The following is an 18,331-nucleotide window of genomic DNA, read 5'->3' as shown; positions in this document are numbered from 1 at the left end:
CACTGACCCTTCAGCTGACACTCACCCCTGTTCCTCCAAAGCAGTTAAGTGAGGAGAGGATGGGTAATTCACACTGCCTGCCTCTCATTATTCTGAAAAAGCAGAAAGCTTTTTCCCTGGGGTAGTGTCTATCTTCCCTTCAACAGTATTTAAAATGTGGTCTGAGCAAAACCCCAGGATCCTCTTTTCCTCAAAAATGTATATTTGTATATATGTAAATACACATATGCATATATAAAAAGAGCTCCTTTTTACCACCCTGAAATTAGTCATAAAATGATGATGCTTTGAATTTGTGTTTTACCATGTGTTATAGCTCAAGTGCTTCTAACTCCAGTCTTTCCTTTAAACAAAGTTTCCCCTCTGGCTGCATCTGCTGTGTTTCGTGGCACTGGCTGGTACCTGACACCAGGGAGAGCAGGGACACGCTTGAATAGTGTGCTTGCATTTACTCAGATATTGAAGGTGAGGCTTCTCTTCCACCTCCCAGGCACTGGGGATTTCAGACTTGAGCTCATGCTCTTTGTAGGCAGCAATATAGCCTTGTTCAAATCCTTCCAGCCTTCAAGTTGCACTGAAACAAAAGCTGATCAGCACTTTACTTATGCTTAAATCATACCAACATCTCAAGCACTGTTTGGTAGTCTTTGACTATACTTCACTGATTGCTGCTGAGAAAGAGTAATTGTAAATGGCAAGGAAATAAAGTTTCAGGCTTGCATTGCAGCTGATTTTAAACATCAGCCTGAGAAGTGCAATGTTAGCTCTTTGCATGGAGAATACTGCTGAAAGAAATGTTATTTTCTGTAGTTTTATTATTGCCTTAAAATTTTACTCATTTCTTAGAAAAAGAAGGCATAATTCTGGTTTCAGTGAAATGCATTTGCTGACGTTGATTTTCTTTCAGAGCTATTGTTCACTCAGGTTCCTGTTTATTATTGGATGTGTCCCAAAGAAACATTTTGTGCAGTTTGTTTAATAACTTCGTGAAGAAATTCTGTTTGTGCAGGTTCTTAGTTCATCTCCCTTTAGCATCTGAAGGCTGGACCTTTATTCCTGTTATGATTTGTACCACAAAGAAAAATATATTTGAGAACATTACATATTCTGCCTCCCAGTCCTACAGTGATGTTATGTTTTACTGAAGTTGAAGGTTATTTAAAAGGATGGTAGGATTAATATTTGCACTTTTGCTGTTGTAATGAGCACGTGGAAGAGCAGAGTGTGCCTGTGACACCTTGGCAAAGGGGATGTACAGGCCATATGTGCACACATGATATAAATACAAGAACTTTGTCACATAATTTTTCATCTAAACCCATAACCAGTTTATCTGATCTCCATTAACTGCTTTTATATATTTTGAAAACAAACACCCCTGAAACAGTTAACACGGAAAATAAGTTTGCTCTTGCAGTTTGTACTGCCATGGCTTCCTCATCATCCCTCTGTTCTGAAGCAGCTGTTTTGGTTCTGCTAGAAGGTAAAATCCTGTGTGCTGGGTAATAAAGAGGTAAAGTTGCTGGTTTGGTGTACTGAATGATTTATAAAAGTTGTTAAATGTAATGAGCAAAGGCAGAATACAGTGGTAGCTGTAGTGTAAAAATATTATCAAATGATATAACTGTCAAATTAATTAAATTCAGTGTGATATAAATTAGGCATAGTTGTATGCAAATAGGTGTTCAGGCACTTAGCTGCTTGGTTGTAACTAGTATGTCCAACTGATGCCAAGTAACTATTTCAGGATAAAGAGCACCATTTGCATTTGTTATAAACTCCATGAGCCTGACAGAACTGAAATTCTGTTTGTGGAAATTTGGCCTGAGTTGTCAACATAAATTAAAAATACTACCTGCTCTTCATAACACTCCTGTTCTGGATCGTGGGCTTGTATAAATTAGTGTAAATCCACAGAAACCAAATATATCCTAAGGAGAGAGAGCTGGGTTGAGGAGTGTGGACATGGAGTGTTTTTATTACCAGCTTTTACAGACATTCTTGACACATCTAACTGGTAACTAATCTCCCAAGCTCCCTCCTAAGCTGTTTTTTGCCCCCTGTCACTATTTCTAAAGCTGTGCCATCCTGCTGGAAACACATTTCAGGTGTCCAACCTAAATTACTGCAGTCCTTTGCTCCTCTGACTGTATTTTCCTCTGGCTGCTCTCACTTCTTAGCCTTCACTTTGTCACATTTGCTCTTTGTGGAAGTGAGGATCTCCTTTCTCCTGGTTGCCACTGGTGCTCTCCTCTGTAGCAATTGGATGTCCTCTTTCTCAAAGCCAAAACCATTGGTGTTGGTATGATGCTGTATCATCCGCTCAGCTTGAATATTGTGATTTGGAGCATTACCCCCAGCTCTTTGAAGGATTGGGTTTATTAGCAATACACATTCCTGTGAAAGTTATCATCCTGCCTTGTGAAGAACATCATCCCAGTGAAAGACATAATGGCACAGACAATTATAACACTTTTTTTTTTCCTTTTTGATAGCAAACCCATAGTGTTTTACTATTGCAAGAATTATATTAACAGAGCTAGCTACAACCTGTTTCAGAAGCTGACATCTATTTGATTAAAATGAAACAAAGTCTTTTGTTATTTTCTTGTTCTTCACTGCTAGAAAATTGTTAATATTCTAGGGGAGACCAAGAGGACTACTGTGTGAAAATGTAGGAGGTATGAATGGAGAGAATAAACAGTAATGACAAGTAGATTCATTATTGATAATGTTTTATTGGAAGTTCAGAGAATTCATCTCTGACTGGAGGAGATGGCTGTCAGACTGCCCCTGCAAAGTTTTTCTTTTTGAGGACATGACTTTGGAGGGCATGTCAGCTGTGTTTTCTAATATACAGCATAAAAATGGAAGTGGTTTTCAGTGGTACATAGCTCTGTAGTGACCCCAGATGCTTACAAAATATTTTATTTTAACAGGGGAACATTAACTACTTGAAAAGCATAGGAAAATCACTAAGAACTTGAATAAAATTCAACATTAGATATTCCCAAAACAATGGGTCTTCAAGCCTGTTTAATTTTCTATACTAACAAGACAGGAGATGTCTCATATCTAAAGTTTTTTGATAGTCTCTCCTGTGAGTTCTTATGAGCAAGATAGAGGAATACAGTTTGAGAACAATATAGTGAAATGAGGTCAAGACTTATTGTGAAATGAGCCTCAGAGAACAATTATAAATGATTGTCAGGATGGGAGGGCTGCACCATGCAAGTGCCCCAGTGGGCTGCCCAGGTACTGTCAGTGTTCTCTTTAGCAGCCTGCAGCAAAGGCAGAGTCAGTTCATTAAATCTGCAGGTGACATTAATGTGAGAGCCTGTATGAAGGAGATTTAACATTTAGGAAAACTTGAAGAGTGGAAGAATGAGTTTGCAATGCTGTTAAGGGTAAATAAAAAGAGCTAGACTTGGGTACAGGTGATTATCAGTGCACCAGACTGGGGAGCAGCAGGGTGGGGAGGTGCTCTGGGGAAGGGGATGTAAAGGGCCCTGAGAGAATCCCAGGTCAGAGGGGATCGCAGGAGTCTTATTAAAGCTCATAGTGGGAATTTCAAGCAGCAAATTCCATCTATGAAATCATCCTTCCCTCTCCAGAAACTCGTAAGGGACCTCATCTGCCAGACCCTCACCTAGTCATGAAAAAGGGAACATGGCTGAAAGAATGTCTGCATGCCTGTATCTATATTAATTTCCTATTTGTCAACTGTTTCATAAAATTCTTTTTGCTAAGATTGAACCTTCAAGAAAGAGAACCCAAGAATTTTAAGCCAAGCTGCATCAAGCATTTCAGAGAATAAATCTGAGGGAAAGGTTTCACAAAGTCGTGAGGATTGTCACATCTCAGTATGACTGAATTTTCTACATCAAAAAGACTTGAGATTTCTGGTTTGCCTATCCCAAAGACTTGAGATTCTGTGTTGTCTACACCAGACAAACATTAAATATTAAACATTGCTTGGGAGAATCACAGGCAGCTGAAAATCATCCATGATCTTTACCTTAAAGTCACTGTTCAAAATTCTGAACTTTGCTTATTTTAAACTGATCAGCTAGTCATTGTTTTTACCTTATTACTTCTTATCACTGATATTTTTTCTCCAAGTGTGGATTTTATTGTTCAGTTTCTTTGTTGTATCAATTATAAAAGTCTTTACCTAGGGCTTAAATCATTATTTTAACAGATTTTCTTGCACAGAGCTATCTTGTTTTCCAAGGAAAGTTGTTTAGGTTCACTGATGACAAGGGAATCAAAAGTATGCTCCAGACATATGGTTGTTTTCAAACTTGGACCTAAGTCCTTGCCATGCTTTGCCAAAGAGTGGGCACAGTGTGTTCCTCAAGGACAGCTCCAGAGCAGAGCTACCCCAGGTCACAGAGGCTGCAGGGCTGTGCTCCCTGGGGCTGCAGACCCTGGGCTCACTCCCTGAACCCCCTGGCATGAATGGTCTGTCTGACAGAGCAGCACCTGCAGCAGCTGCACCAGTGGGAATGCAGGAGCTTTTCGAGGGTCAGCCAGAACTTTATGAAAGCTCCTACTCTAAATATAATTCAGCTCATTTAGTTAAGCACCTGTAACCTGCATCTGAAAAGCACAGCCACCTTGGTGATCCCTGGGTGTGCTGACTAATAATAATGATAATTTCTGGGAGTTTCAGACAGAGGTAAACAGTTTAAAATTTCCAGCTGTAGGGAGATGAACATGAGAGATGCCATGGTTCAGCACACCTCACTGGCCCTGGGGGCATGTGGGCTGAGGGACACAGCAGGAGTTTTGGCCAGTGCTTACCTACAAAGGTTGTAGCATCTGCCAAACATGTATTTACTTGTATTTGAAGTGGTATTTGGACTGAGCTCTTTGGGCTAGAACTGCAAATAGGTTAGGGACAGTAATGCTGATTGCTGTAATTTCTCTTTTTAGGCCTTGTATGGATAAGGCTAATTAGGTTATAAGACAAAATCAGGTTTCCAAGGAACTTCTGTGAGCATAGCACTTGGATCTAATTTAATGCTATGATTTTATTCACACTCTGTGGGATATTTGTTACCTGCCATTGATGATTTTGGAAAGTGACAAAGTAGTTTAAGTTCTCCTCCAATATTTGCAGAAGCTGAATTCTTTGCAGGAGGGAGCTGAGGGCCCTGCTGGAGGCCATGGTAGGAAGATTATGGATTGCAGAGTTTAATCTGTCTCTTTTCACACATCATGCACCAACTACAGACCCTGCCTACTGACTTTTATTTTGTTTCTATGATAGAATTAAAAAAAAATCTCTGTAGCATAAGAAATGAGGCCATAGAAAAGATGGTCCTTTCTATATCTCTGCTACTGTCTTGCTGTGCAGCCCTGGGTAAATGAGGTTTTCTCTCTGTCTTCACTGTTCCCTCCCCTTGGCTTTTTAAATGAACAGGATCCTGGAAGCAGGGACTGTGTCTCTGCCCTTCTATAACATGGACCTTTTAAACCCACATTTGAATTTAGCACTGAATTAGCACACATGAGAATCATGCACATGATTGCAAACTGAAATGCAAGTCAGTAAAGAAACAGCAGTCATTAAACTGAGAAATAAAGACAGAAGTAAACATTTCTGTTTCTCAGAAATTAACCAGGTAAAATATATTGTTCCATTTGGAATTTATGGATTACAATGCAATTGACAGTTTAAAAACATGTAGACTTTTAAATATAATTTAATATTCCAATAAAACACTCTAAATTAGGGCTGTACAAATTTAAATCTTGCTTATCTTTTCCTTCATGGTCTGGTGACTTCAGAGCCTTACTTTTCTTTCAAAATAGTGGAATTATGGTAGGAAAAAGCACAGTGCTGCTGTGAATAAAAGTTACTGTTGTTTCCCAATGAGATTTTGTTCTCAAGAAGCTCTGAGAGAATTTGGGAAAGGACAGAGGAAGGAAACTATTACAGATCTAAAAAACCCCAAACCCAGTGAGGGTGGTTTCTATAAATTATTTCATCCATTAGAAGTAGAAACAAAACCTTCACCACTTCTGCAAGAATTTTCCTGCTCAATAGTTCTTTGTTTTATTGTTGTTTTCCTTGCTGATTATTGCTGCAAGGTTTGTGGGTGTTAGGAACCCAGTGGGGAGTGTGTTACTGAAGCAGCTCACCTGTGCTCCTGAGGCAGCTGCTGTCCTCTAGAGCTGTTTGACTCCAAATCAAACCCTGTTGCCTGACACTTTGAACAATTTCTTTTTGGCTAGTCTGCAAAACACCCTTTACCCTGGGCCAAAACACACATGCAGTGAGATGTGAGTCTGCAAGGGTCACTAGAGAGGAAAATAACCCTTCTGCCTTTAGAATTCAGGGCAAAATCAGTTTAAGAATGTTATTATATAAAAGATTTAAATGTAGTTAGATGATCAGGACTCTGGCTTTGATGAATTCCCTTGCCTTGTGCTTCTTTCAGCCTCTTGAAATTTAAACTGCAGCTAGAACCCCAGGGGCTCCCCAGGGCATGATTCAGCCTGGAGCCTTCTGGTGGAGCCCTGGGGAGCTCAGCCTGGGGCTCACCAGGGATCTGTGCTCAGCTGCTGACGCTGGAGGCTGAGGCTGTAATTCAGGTCTCCTCTCTGTGTATTTGGATTTCATTAAAGAAATGGCTAGACAGAAACTGATTGGAACATCTTGATGTGAACAAGCAGATTGTGTCACTGTAATGCCCAGCAGAAACTGTAAATTGTTTGTTGCATGCATTAGGAGATGAATGCTGGCAAATGCCAGCTGTGAATTCATAAGGGAGATAGAAATATCTGCTTTTCTGGCCAGATGTCAAATCCCTTTCTTGGATCATGTATAAGCTTTAAAGAGAGGAGGCACTGGTTTTGAATTCAAACCTAATATCTGGTGAAGAGAGAAGAGACATGTAAGGATATTTTTAAAGCATTTGAGAATTGCCAGGTGGGTTCTCCTGTGAGCTGTACTGCAATACAATCAGAACTCTGGACTACTGATTTTATATTTCTGCAGTGCCTGAGGGAGGAAATCTAAAAAGGTTTTGAATAAATTATCTCTTGCCTACATGTAACAAATGCAGGAAAAGGACTCCAAAGAAAAATATTTCCATGCTGATGCTGCTTTAAGAAATTCAAAGGTAAAAGAGATTTCAAAAACAAGAAACTGTATAGTCTTTCAAAATGTTGGTACCTGTGGGAACACCAAGAGGAAGCAGAAAGGCACTAAAACCCCAGGAAGATGTTTTAGTGTTCAGAAAATTCAGTGTGATAGATTGCAAACACCAGCAGTGCACCAAGCAGTGCGTGTGAATGGGCAGGGACACACCACTCATCCTTGCTGCAGTGTCCCATGGTGGATGGAAAACGTCTCCACAACACAATCAGTTCAGGAACAACAAATTTTCCAGCTGACAGAAGGAAATTTCCTGCTCTTCTACACAATCATGCAGCCCATCTAAAGGTGCATGCCTCGAATGAAGGTACAATCACCCCCCAGGGCACAGATTTTTCTCCAGGAGCCGCAATGACCAGGCAGGGTGTCCACACTGCAGGTGGAAGTGTGGGACAGGGGTTGGGAATGGGCCCTGGGCCATCAGCTCCAAGTCCCCCCAGGCATCATTGAGGCTGCTTGGGATGCACCTGGCTCTGCTTCCAGGAGCTGTGAGTTGTAGCAGGAGAGAGATCATGGCAGAAATACACACGAGATGCCAGAATGTATGGACAGCACCTTACTGAAAACTGCATTTAGGGCCAGAGCTGCTTATGCTGTATTCATTTTTGTGGTATGTCACATTATTTTATTTTTTGAGTTAGGGAGCAGGCTTTAGAGCAAAGGAACTGATTGTCACAATGAATGCAAGGCTAAACCACCACCTCTGAAAAGGGCTCTTTTCCCACACCTCTACTTGAGGTAGCATGTGGGAGACAAGTTGGAATTTGATGGGATTTTTTTTATCTCTTCTTTTTTCTATTTTTATCATTGGCAATGAGAGTGATTCACAGATTTGGCAGGCAGAAGTCAATCGGGGCCATTGCTATTTTAGGCCTTAAAAATTATCTCACAAAATCAAGAACATAAATTAAATACACATTTTCTCATTTGGAAAGTGTCAAAGGTTCAAAGACATAAAAATGTACATCACTTCTCCACGTAGATTTTGTAAGGCTTGAGCATATTTTGCTAGCAAAAGAAAAATTTAGAAAAGGAGCTGTATGTTTAACTGATGAATCTGTCTGGGAACTCCATGGGAAGTTGTTTGCATTTAACAGCTTCTATTCATAGGAGCTCTAAAAAAAACTCTTGTAAACCTTTAGGTTTGTGTGAGTGACTGCGTGGTACTTGGATGCCAGTTGGGGTTAAACCATGATGTGTTACATTTTTTATCTGGCGGATTTTGATCCTTTTTTATTTTTTTTTCAGGTTGAATAGGCATAAACATGTCACAGTTTTGAGAAAATTAGGTTTTTTAATCAAATTGATTCAGGTAGTACTCTTTCTGCATAATTCTTTGTGTAGTAATAGTAAAAATTCAATTCTTATCTAATTTTAAAATAGTTGTCATTGGCTGGAAAAAGACTTGTACTGAAGACCAAGTTTCAAACTGAATGGCTATTCCTGTACAAAAATTTTCTAGTTGAGTTCATTTCTTTATTGGGTATAACAGCACTTTTAGGGGGGATAGTACACATGGAAATTTGAAATCTAGTCCATGTAATTTTCCACTGATACAACAGCTTCATTTCCTTTCTGGAAAAACTGCTGTCAGCAATATTTTATACCTGAATATTGAGATGAGGAATGTAAACAGGCCAAACTTATGTAAAAACAGAGACTGTTAAATAATGAATAGTCATACACTCCCTGATGTCTTGCCATCAAAACATTTGTGATTTTTCTTATTTTCACTACTTGTTTCAATTCTTGTCAAGAGCAGTGGAAAGGAAATGTTTAAAAAAAGACTGAATATGGCACTTGATGCCATAGTTTAGCTGGGGTGTTAGGGCTGGGTGGGACACAATGATCTCTAGGTCTCTTTCAACCTGGTCATTCTGTGAATTTTTTGTGAATTCTGTGAATATTCACAATATTGTCCTCAAGCTGCATGCTGGCTTTGTGTAACACTTGTTAAAGTGGGCTTAGGAAGAGTTTCCTGAGGTGTCAAGTGCTGTGTAGGGCTTTGATTCCACAGACTCTGTGGGATGGGAGCTTTTCCAAGAGCTGTGGGTCCCCTGTGCTCGTCAGACACTCTGCTCCTTGCCCATTGGGAGGGTTATCTGCTGAAGGTTTCTGCCTGCTCTGAAATCAGAGGACAGAGGCTGGGCTGCATCATGCTCCAGCTGGGCTCTGCAGGAGCTGGGGATGATCCCTCAAAACCATCTGCCATGGGCACCTGAGGATGATTTCTGTCCTTGTGTTTCCCACAGTGAAACACAAGGTAAAACCAGCTTATCATCAACAGCTGCCTTCCACTCCCATTTCATGATGCATGATGGACCTCAGAAGAGTGAGAACATGAAGGGATGAGGTGGGACTGTATTATTAAAATCTTTGATCTTTGCCATAGGATCCCTTCACCTATGGAATTATGTGGTTTGAATCTCACCAAGAGCCATTCTACCTTGCAGAAATGCCAGAATAAATATATACATGTTATGAAGGTGCAGCTAAAGCTCATACTGTTATCTTGCTGTATTTTGGAAATTGTACAGTCGTGAGCCAGGCCCTTGAGTTTTTATTTGTAAGGTTTCCAGCTTGAGCTGGCATATTGTTACAAAAATAAAATCTAGCTGAGCCAGTCAAAAAACCCAAAAACCCTTGGCTTGCTGGTGACTGTAAATAGACACCACTTAATGTGGAACACTGCAATGGAATGCTTGCAGGCATTCACACTCAATTCTTATTTAATTAATGACATCATAAGAATAACTAAAGGCTCAAAGTTTCTGTTTTAAATATATTCTGAGATATAGGAGTGTACAGGTGTAGAATACCAGCTATTTGTGGTCTGCTCAACAGGGTTTTCTTCTAAATCTGCTAAGGGTTATTGTTGATTACTTCTGTTTCCCCTGTTCAAATGACATCTCCTCATTTTTGGCTATAAACAGGTACGATATGCTCAAAGAGCCGATGGGTTTCACTGTGATTGTCTCTGATGTTATTGATTCACAGAATTGTAAAACAGCAATATCTGAAGTAACATGTTCCCCAAACTTTGTGGGTTTGAATTTTAGGCTCTGCTAGTTCTAGTATATTTATTAATTTATTAACCCCCCCCCAAATTTATAAGGACAAAATTACTCAGTTCTAAAATTCCTTGTAATACTGAAAAGCTCCAGTTTGTAAGAACAAAAAAAGGGAGGGGAATAAACCAGCCCTATTATTATTGGTTCACTTCAAAGTACTCAAATCACACAGTTCAATTAATGAGGCTGTAAATGCGCTTTCTCTCTGTTTCATTATATTGCTAATGTCTAAATGAAGTCTAAGGTTCTTGCTTGTTTTCCTCTGGATGATTCTCTTCCTCTGTCTGTTGTCAGGCTGTCTCCTCCGATGTGGGCAAGCACAGAGCATCTTTGCCAGGGGAGCAGGGCAGGTCTGGGCAGGCCGGGGGCAGTGGCACCAGCTCTGTGTGCTGGCAGGTCAGCCAGGCCAGGACTGTGGGCACAGAGACATGGACATGGTCTCTTGTGGGAGCCCAAAACACCAGTTTTGAGCCTGGAAGTGGCAGGAGTCACAAGCACCAGCTCCATTCTCTGCTTCTTGCCCCTTCCTTCCCATTTCCATGGAGGAATGGTCCCAAGTGGGGCCTGATGCTGCCAGCGCTGGGTGTTGGACCACGGAATGGTGACCCGAGCCCTGAGCTGCCCTCTCTCTAGTGGCTGCAGCAGGAGCTCCAGGAACCCCTCCAGGGGATCAGGATTGCCACCATGATTCCTGTCAGCCCCGGGCAGCGGCTGCAGCCAGCGCTGGCCTGGCCTGGGCCCCGAGCCAGCCCCACAGCCACCCTGCTCCAGCTGCTGCTGTGCCAGCACAGCCCTGCCAGGCCACACGGTGAATGGGGCTGGGGAAGGGATCCAGGGCACAAATCAGCCTGATCTGGCTCATGGCTCATCCTTGTGTGGGCTGAGCAGGACTGGGAGGCTGGGGGGAGATGAAGCAGCAGCAGCAGCAGCTCGTGAGGCGATGGCGTGGAGGGGACGGGCCTGGCGGGTGACAGTCACCAGCTGTGGTGACAGCCTGGCACTGCCCAGGAGCTGGGCCTCCATGCACGTGGGACCCTTGCAGGGCATTTTCCACAGCACAGGGAAGTTCTCTCTTCAGCAGCACCAATTCATGATTCTTAACAAATCATGGTCCCTTACACCATGCACTGAGAGTGGCCTGCTGCAAATTTGCAATGTTTTCCTTCCAGAGGAGTGCAGGCAATTAGACTGGATCACCTCAGAAGCTGAAGGGTATCGGGAACTTCAGAAACTTTGTGATCCTTTGTTTGAGTTATATTGCAGAATCCTGCACACAAGCACCTTGCTCCCTACAAGTCACTGAGTGTTGTTAGCATGCATAACAGGTCTACCAGTAGTTGGAGAAAGTAGCAAAAAAAATTGAACGCCACGAGAATTTTCATTTCCTGATAGCTGAGGTTGCCGTGGCTGAATTAGCATTTCAGAACTTACACTGGGATAATCATGCAGAAGTTAATTTCAATGTTTTACTGCTATAGTAGTGTAAATCCTAGTAAATTAATTTCTGTAATGTTTGGGAAGAATTTTTTTTAGACATTTCCTTTCTCATTCATATTTAATGAACTCTGAAAATCTGCATTAGGACATCTGTGTAAATCTCTTGGTTTTTTGCTTGTGATCTAAGGCAACTATTGATATTTAAACAGAAGGTTACAAAGAAATTAATGATACTTAGTCAACCATATTGTAACTGACAGACCTCTTTTCCTTGGGTGGATTCTCTCCAATTCTGTTTTTAAAATATCTACTTTCTCACTTGAGACTGGTGTTCATGGCCAAATAATCTAAGTGTTGAGGGGCATGTGCTTTAAATAATATTTTGATGTAGTGCCTCTGTTTTTTCCTTTTGATTTAACAAATCAGGAATTTTGCAGAAACACAGGTTAGAAGAAACTTTTCTGCTGAGCTCTGTTTATAACTTCTTGCTAAATGTGCTGTCTCAGAGAAGCTGTAATCTCTACTGGGATGCAGCTGTGATTGCAAGAGGAAAAGAAAAAAATTCAGATATGCAACTGATCATCAATCACAGGGATGCCTTTGCAGAGCACCAGAAGAGAACCATCCTACTTATACCCTATTTTTCTTATAAATTCTATGAAGTGCCTGGAAAAGGGAACAATAATTTAAAAAAACTACCTAGTGTAGTTATATCCAATATCTTTCCACATTGATTTTTGATCCTTACATTTCAATCTCCTAGCTCAGGCCAAGTGTGCATCACTCTCACCTTGTTCCTGCTCAGACAAAAGCAACATAATGTCAGTGAAATATTTTGGAGGCAGAATATAAAAATTGTAGATATAAATTACTTAAAAAGAAAATGAAGCAAAGTGGAGGGCCTTAGGATGAATATTTAAAAGTTAAAAAATGTCTTTCTCCTGCAAAGTCATGAACTCTGCATTTCACTTTCATAACTCCATTTATCCAATTATTCTAGCTTGAAATTGCTAAAATCTGCAGAGAATCCTTACAACTTAATTTCAGATTCATTCCTGTGCTGTGTTACTAAACACTGACATATTCTGAATGTGAGAACTGCAGAACATTTTTCTGCAGAGAATGACCAAACCTCTTGGGGTAAAAATATTTGCTACTGATAAATAAAGCTGCATGCACCATCTTCACAAGATTTTAGATTTTGTTTGTTTCTAATGGTGAAAAGTACTGTAAACCACCATTCTCCTGGTGTCCTCTCTTAGTTAATGCCCTGGGAAAGATGTCATGGGAGCTGATGCCTCTCCAGGGGTGAAGGGGAGAGAGGGGGAACAGAGAGGGAATGCAGGGAATATGAGGGGCAGGAAGGGGAGTTTTGTGATGAAGAAAGAGGGTATAGAGAGAAGCAAAATTGTGAAAAAGAAGGTTTTAGCTGGTAGGAACAGGCTAAGACATGAGGAGCATGGAGTTCATGAGCAGGACTGGGCTGAGTTCGTTTACAAAGAAAGAAAAATTGATAGTATTTCAAGGGGTCAAACAGGAAAACCAAGAAAATTCTTCTCCAGATATCAGTAGATAAACCTACAAGCAGAAAAAATGGATAGCAAGGAGTAAGGCTTGAGAAACTTGGGCTTTTTTTTGCCCCCCCCCCCCCCCCCCTTGTAGTGGATTCACAGGATTGGGGATTTATTATGAAAAGTTAATTGTAAAAAATTTGTAAAAAATTAAAAAATATTTACCAAATTTCCAAAAAGGTCGATAGACTAGAGAGTGGATCAAATTTAATAGCTATTGTCCAGAGCTAAAGAGAATAACACACTGACATCAATGAGGTAAGAAATGCTCTACTCATCATTCTAGCAAGAGAGACTGGCATCTCTGGCTCTCCTCAAACAGTTGCCTCAATAAAAGTCTATGCAAGAAAAAGAAAAAGCAGGGACAGGCATTTGTGTGGGATGAATGCTCATGAAGATGGTCTATACACTTTAAAATTTACATACTCTCAGTCACAGGGCTCACCAGAGGGGACTACTTATATTCTCTTCAGAGTGTGCTATGATAAAGGACTTTCTGTGCATTTTTGTAATGTGTTGTCAAAAAGAATAATTGTTTGGCAATCCTTTTGAAAAAGTAATACTCTCAAAAATTTCACTCCTTATGGAGAGTTTAATGAAAGTCTTTATTGACCCAATTTAATCAAATTTTGTACTTCCCCCTTTTATTGATTAAATTTTCAATAGAAAACATTCCAGCTGGTGATCAGTGGTTGTAATTTAGAAATGAATTTTTCCCAGGCTGCATAGCTCAGAGGTGTCCCTGCCATCCATGCTGTCACTGCAGTAGATGTGGTACTTGGGTATAATATTGCCAAAAAACATTTCACGTAAACTTTGATTGCTTTGTAAATGTGGAGGAGACTGTCAGGGCCTGAGGTCAATGATGTGCTTTCTTTGCCCTGAGCAGCCTCACCTGTGATCCCAGGGGGATTCCCCCACTCCCTGCTCCAGGCCTAGGTGTGCTCCAGTTGGGTTTGGTCAGTGCTGCCCTGGGATTTCTGTCTCCAGCCTTGTCTCCTGAGAGGCTCTTTGGGATTCCTGAACTGATCCAGGCTGGGTTCTTTCTCCTGCTGTGTCTGCTGAGGGCATCCTTGGGGTGGCCCTACTGGTGCTACTCCCAACAAAGGTGACCTGCCAGAAAAGGGGCCAGCTAGGATGGTTCATAGGCTGTAAGGAAATGGAAATGAGAAGGGAAAGAGTCTTGTTCCCACCTGAATAGGTAGAATAGCCATAAGTGCTGAGAGAAATTTAAAAAACTAAAATGATCAGCTGCTGGGGAAAAAGAAAATGGAAAGCAGCAACTGATGATCCAAGGGAAAATCCCTCCAGGGACTGACACAGGGCTCCCACTGCTTAAGGCTTGTGGAAAGGGAGATAGAAAGAGGACTGGAAATTCTGAATCAACAGTAACTGTGTATTTCTGCACAGCAAAAGACTGTATGGGAACTGACCAGAGCATGATGTGTGGAACTAAAGGAATTCTCAGTAGGCTTATGGAGGACAAAATACTAGTCCTGAGGGGAAGGAGAATGATGGTTTAGGTGCTGAATCCAAACCAATCCTATCAATTTGACTTAGAGCACAGTGAGTGTGCTCTGCATGGTGGACACTGATCTTTACTGATACTTTCATATGCAAGATGTAAGAAGAGGAAAAAGAAGATTTGAATAAAAATTGAGCATGGGGGAGCAGAGGAATGCAGTAAGAGAATAAAACCAATTTTATTAGGGAATTAAAAAAGAAACAGGTAGACATATAGTTAGTGCAGAGAGAAGGTAGCAACATAAATACCTCTACTTGTGTGACTCATTTGCTCTTTCTTTGCTGGCAGATTGTGCTTTAATTATGTCTCTGTGAATCAAATAGTGGTGAACTGTGTATATTTGAAATACATAGATGTAGATAATTACTGAAGAGGTGTCCTACAGGCACCCCTTTACATCTGCTTCCCATTGTGGAATTTAGTACAACTAGAAACACCATTGGGCTTAATTTTGGGTGTTGGTGACCAGGTGTTGAATTTTCCCTGCCAAAGCTCAGGTGCTGCACTGGCAGCTCTGCCAAGACAGACATCCATGGCTGATTTCCCAGTGTGTGTGTTTGATACCACTGGCTGTAAGGAGAAAACTCTTTTTTGCTGAAACATCACATTGAATGATTTATAGCAGACAAATAAAGATGTATGTGTGAGGCTCTCTAAGTAGGACTGTTGTCAAAGGAAAATATTGAGCGGAAGAAAAAGATTGCAAATTTCTAATTAATTTTGTTTATTTATGCACACAAACCTTGAAATATTAATAGAGAATGCATAAGTAATTGATGGGCTACATATAATTTTTCATGATCTTTATGCTGAGATAGGCAGGAAAGTCATTTTACAAAAGGCACAGGCACATTACAACCACAAAACTGCTGTAGGTTAGGCCTGGAGCTGCCCAGCTGCTGGGAGTGACTGAGCACCCCTTTCCCAGAGCAACTCCCAGGATTTTCCTTGAGCCTTATGGGTCTTTACCTGGTTTGATCAACCTTGATATCAAATGGTGGATCAGTTTTTCATCTCCTATTTAAAGCAATGAATTGAGGGTATGCTTTTAAAGTAGTTTAACAGCTGAAATAAAACTAATTCATGTCCCAAGGGCAAATAGAAATCTATTAATATAGGGTATTAAAACTCTGATAGATTTTAATGCCTGACTCATGATTTTTGTGAGTGCTGGGATTGCCAGCAGACACTTGTCTGAGTTGTGGAACAGACTCTCTGGAGGGTGCAGGAGGTGGCATGCATTAGCAGAGTGGGAAGCACTCTGAACAAGGGCTTCTTTTTTCCTAAATTGAGAATTTTTCCTTTTAGAATAGGGAAAACAAGCAGAAGGAGAAGAACTGAAAAGATTGAACTGCTAGGAATACCATCTTAATTCCATTTAATTTGGGTGAGTTCTGGCAGGGCAGCCAAGCTTGGGGCCTCTGTGCTGGAAGTCCCCAGCTTGCTTTGCTGAGGTCTGAGCTCACTGCCCTGCAGGCATCAAGACCCCTGAACCACCAGCCTCCCTTGTGTGCCAGTCTGCAAAGGAGTTTCCATATTTCTGTGTAGGGAGAGAAAGCTGCTGAACCCCAGGAGTTTCCTGGTGTAGATCTCTGTGGACTGTGACCAACCCTTTGATGCTCTCCTGCCTCCTCTTCAGCTGTTTCCCACTGCTGGCAGTGCCCACTCTGGCACAAATCAAGCCATATGCCTGCTCTCTTTAGCCCAGATGCCCTTCCTGTTGGGCAGGGTCCCAGTATCTGTATTTTCAGCTGAAGGAGAGCATGAAATACCTTTAATTTTCCTGCAGGCAACTGTCCCTGTTGACCTTTTCAGCTTCTGAATCTTTAGCTCTCCCCTGTTCTCTGATGAATAATTAAAAGTCTGGGGAGAAAAGAACACAGGAAATTCCATGGTTTTTATTTTAAATGCCACTGCTGCATTGATGATAATTTTAAGATTTGCATATATCTGGATTTGGTTTGGTTTTAATATTTGTTTCTTAAGCTATCCTATAAAAAGGACATCTAGGACAGGGCATCAGGAGGCTCATTTCTCTACCAGCAGCCTATCAGTCTTCCCACAGTCAACACCTCATTTCCCCTGGCTGACAGTTCTGTACCAAATCTTGCCAGCAAAGGCCTTGGGGAGCTGTAATATCAGAAACTGTTTCCTCCTGATGCTTTTGATACTGGCTGATCTGAGGCCACAGATCTGCTGATGCTTTTTCTGGTGGCAGTGGTTGCTGGTTTCCTTTCCCAACAAGTTGTGCTAGTATGACTTGGAGGACAATTTGTTTAAACTATTTTATTACTTTAGAGATTATTATTTTTAGTAGTAGTAATAGTATTTTTGTTGTTGTGATTATTATTGTTATTGTTATTATTATTCTCAGTATCTATATTATTATAGAGTATTATATTATAATGTGTCAGTGGAGTCAGACAAGCATTTTCTGAAAGCCACTCATCCCAATTAATCCCTGATAGTGACTCATTTGTCTCATTTGTTTAGGTTAAATGCAAAATATTATGCTGATTTTTGAGCATTTAGAGTTGGTTGAAATTTGTGTCTGTGTAGAGCATTGGCTTGAAATGAAAACACCATGTTACAATATTGACTCTATCCTTCTTTCCTCTATTCCAAACTGAATGTCCATATTCTCAGGGGTTTCTGAGTGGATACTACAGCAAAGCAAGCAGCCAAAAGTCAGACTAATATTTTGCAAATTGTCTCTTTTGTGGAAGGCTTATTCAGGCACTTCTGAACAGGGTGTCTGCTCTGTGCTTCCTACCTGGATTTTGTCAGAAGTAATTGACTGTATTGGCTTTGCTCCTTCTCCTTCACCCACAATCTCACTTCCCTTGCAAAAGAGAAAATCTCAGCCAGCACAAACATCCCTGTCCACTCTTTGGGGTACATGTTCTTGTATCTCAGGTACCTGCAGGACAGAATCTCAGTGAAGTGCACAGTAGCCTGTAATGTAACAGTGAGAGTTTTGCTTTCTTCGTAGTTAAGTTTCCCATCTAAAAGGTCATGAAGATTTTTATGTCTCTCTTGCCTATAAAATGTATCAAGAACCCTTCCAAATTCAAAGCTGCCATATGGGTTTTTACAGTCTAGGGATGTTGCCAAACTAGTCCTAAATCTGCATTATTTATTTTGACTGTTTAAGAGCCAACCTTTGATATCTTTCTTCACTTTTTCCTTGCTTAGAGCTTGGGCTGCCTCCACTGCATGTTGCACTGTAGAGTGAGCCCTGCTCATCCTTGCTGCTTCTCTGGAGCACTCTGCATCCAACAGGATTATTTGCTTACAGAATGTTTAAAAACAGACAAAAATCCTGACCCAAAATTGTTATAGGTTTGCTATCCCCTCCTTTGGGCTCAGGATTGTTCCCTTTTATTTCAAAACAGATTAAGTGCAAGGCCTTTTTTGACAGCCTGGACTAGTTAGCAGTTTATAAACACCTCTTTCCCAGGCTGAGCTGACTTAGCAGGCACCTTTGCAATGCTGGGTAAATACAGTGAACCATTCAAGTGGAAAATCATTTTAATAAATAGCATTTTAGTAAATCATT

Source organism: Molothrus aeneus, chromosome 16, assembly GCF_037042795.1.
Source record: "Molothrus aeneus isolate 106 chromosome 16, BPBGC_Maene_1.0, whole genome shotgun sequence".
In the NCBI taxonomy this organism is placed as follows: Eukaryota; Metazoa; Chordata; class Aves; order Passeriformes; family Icteridae; genus Molothrus; species Molothrus aeneus.
Note: the sequence above shows the minus strand (reverse complement) of the source record.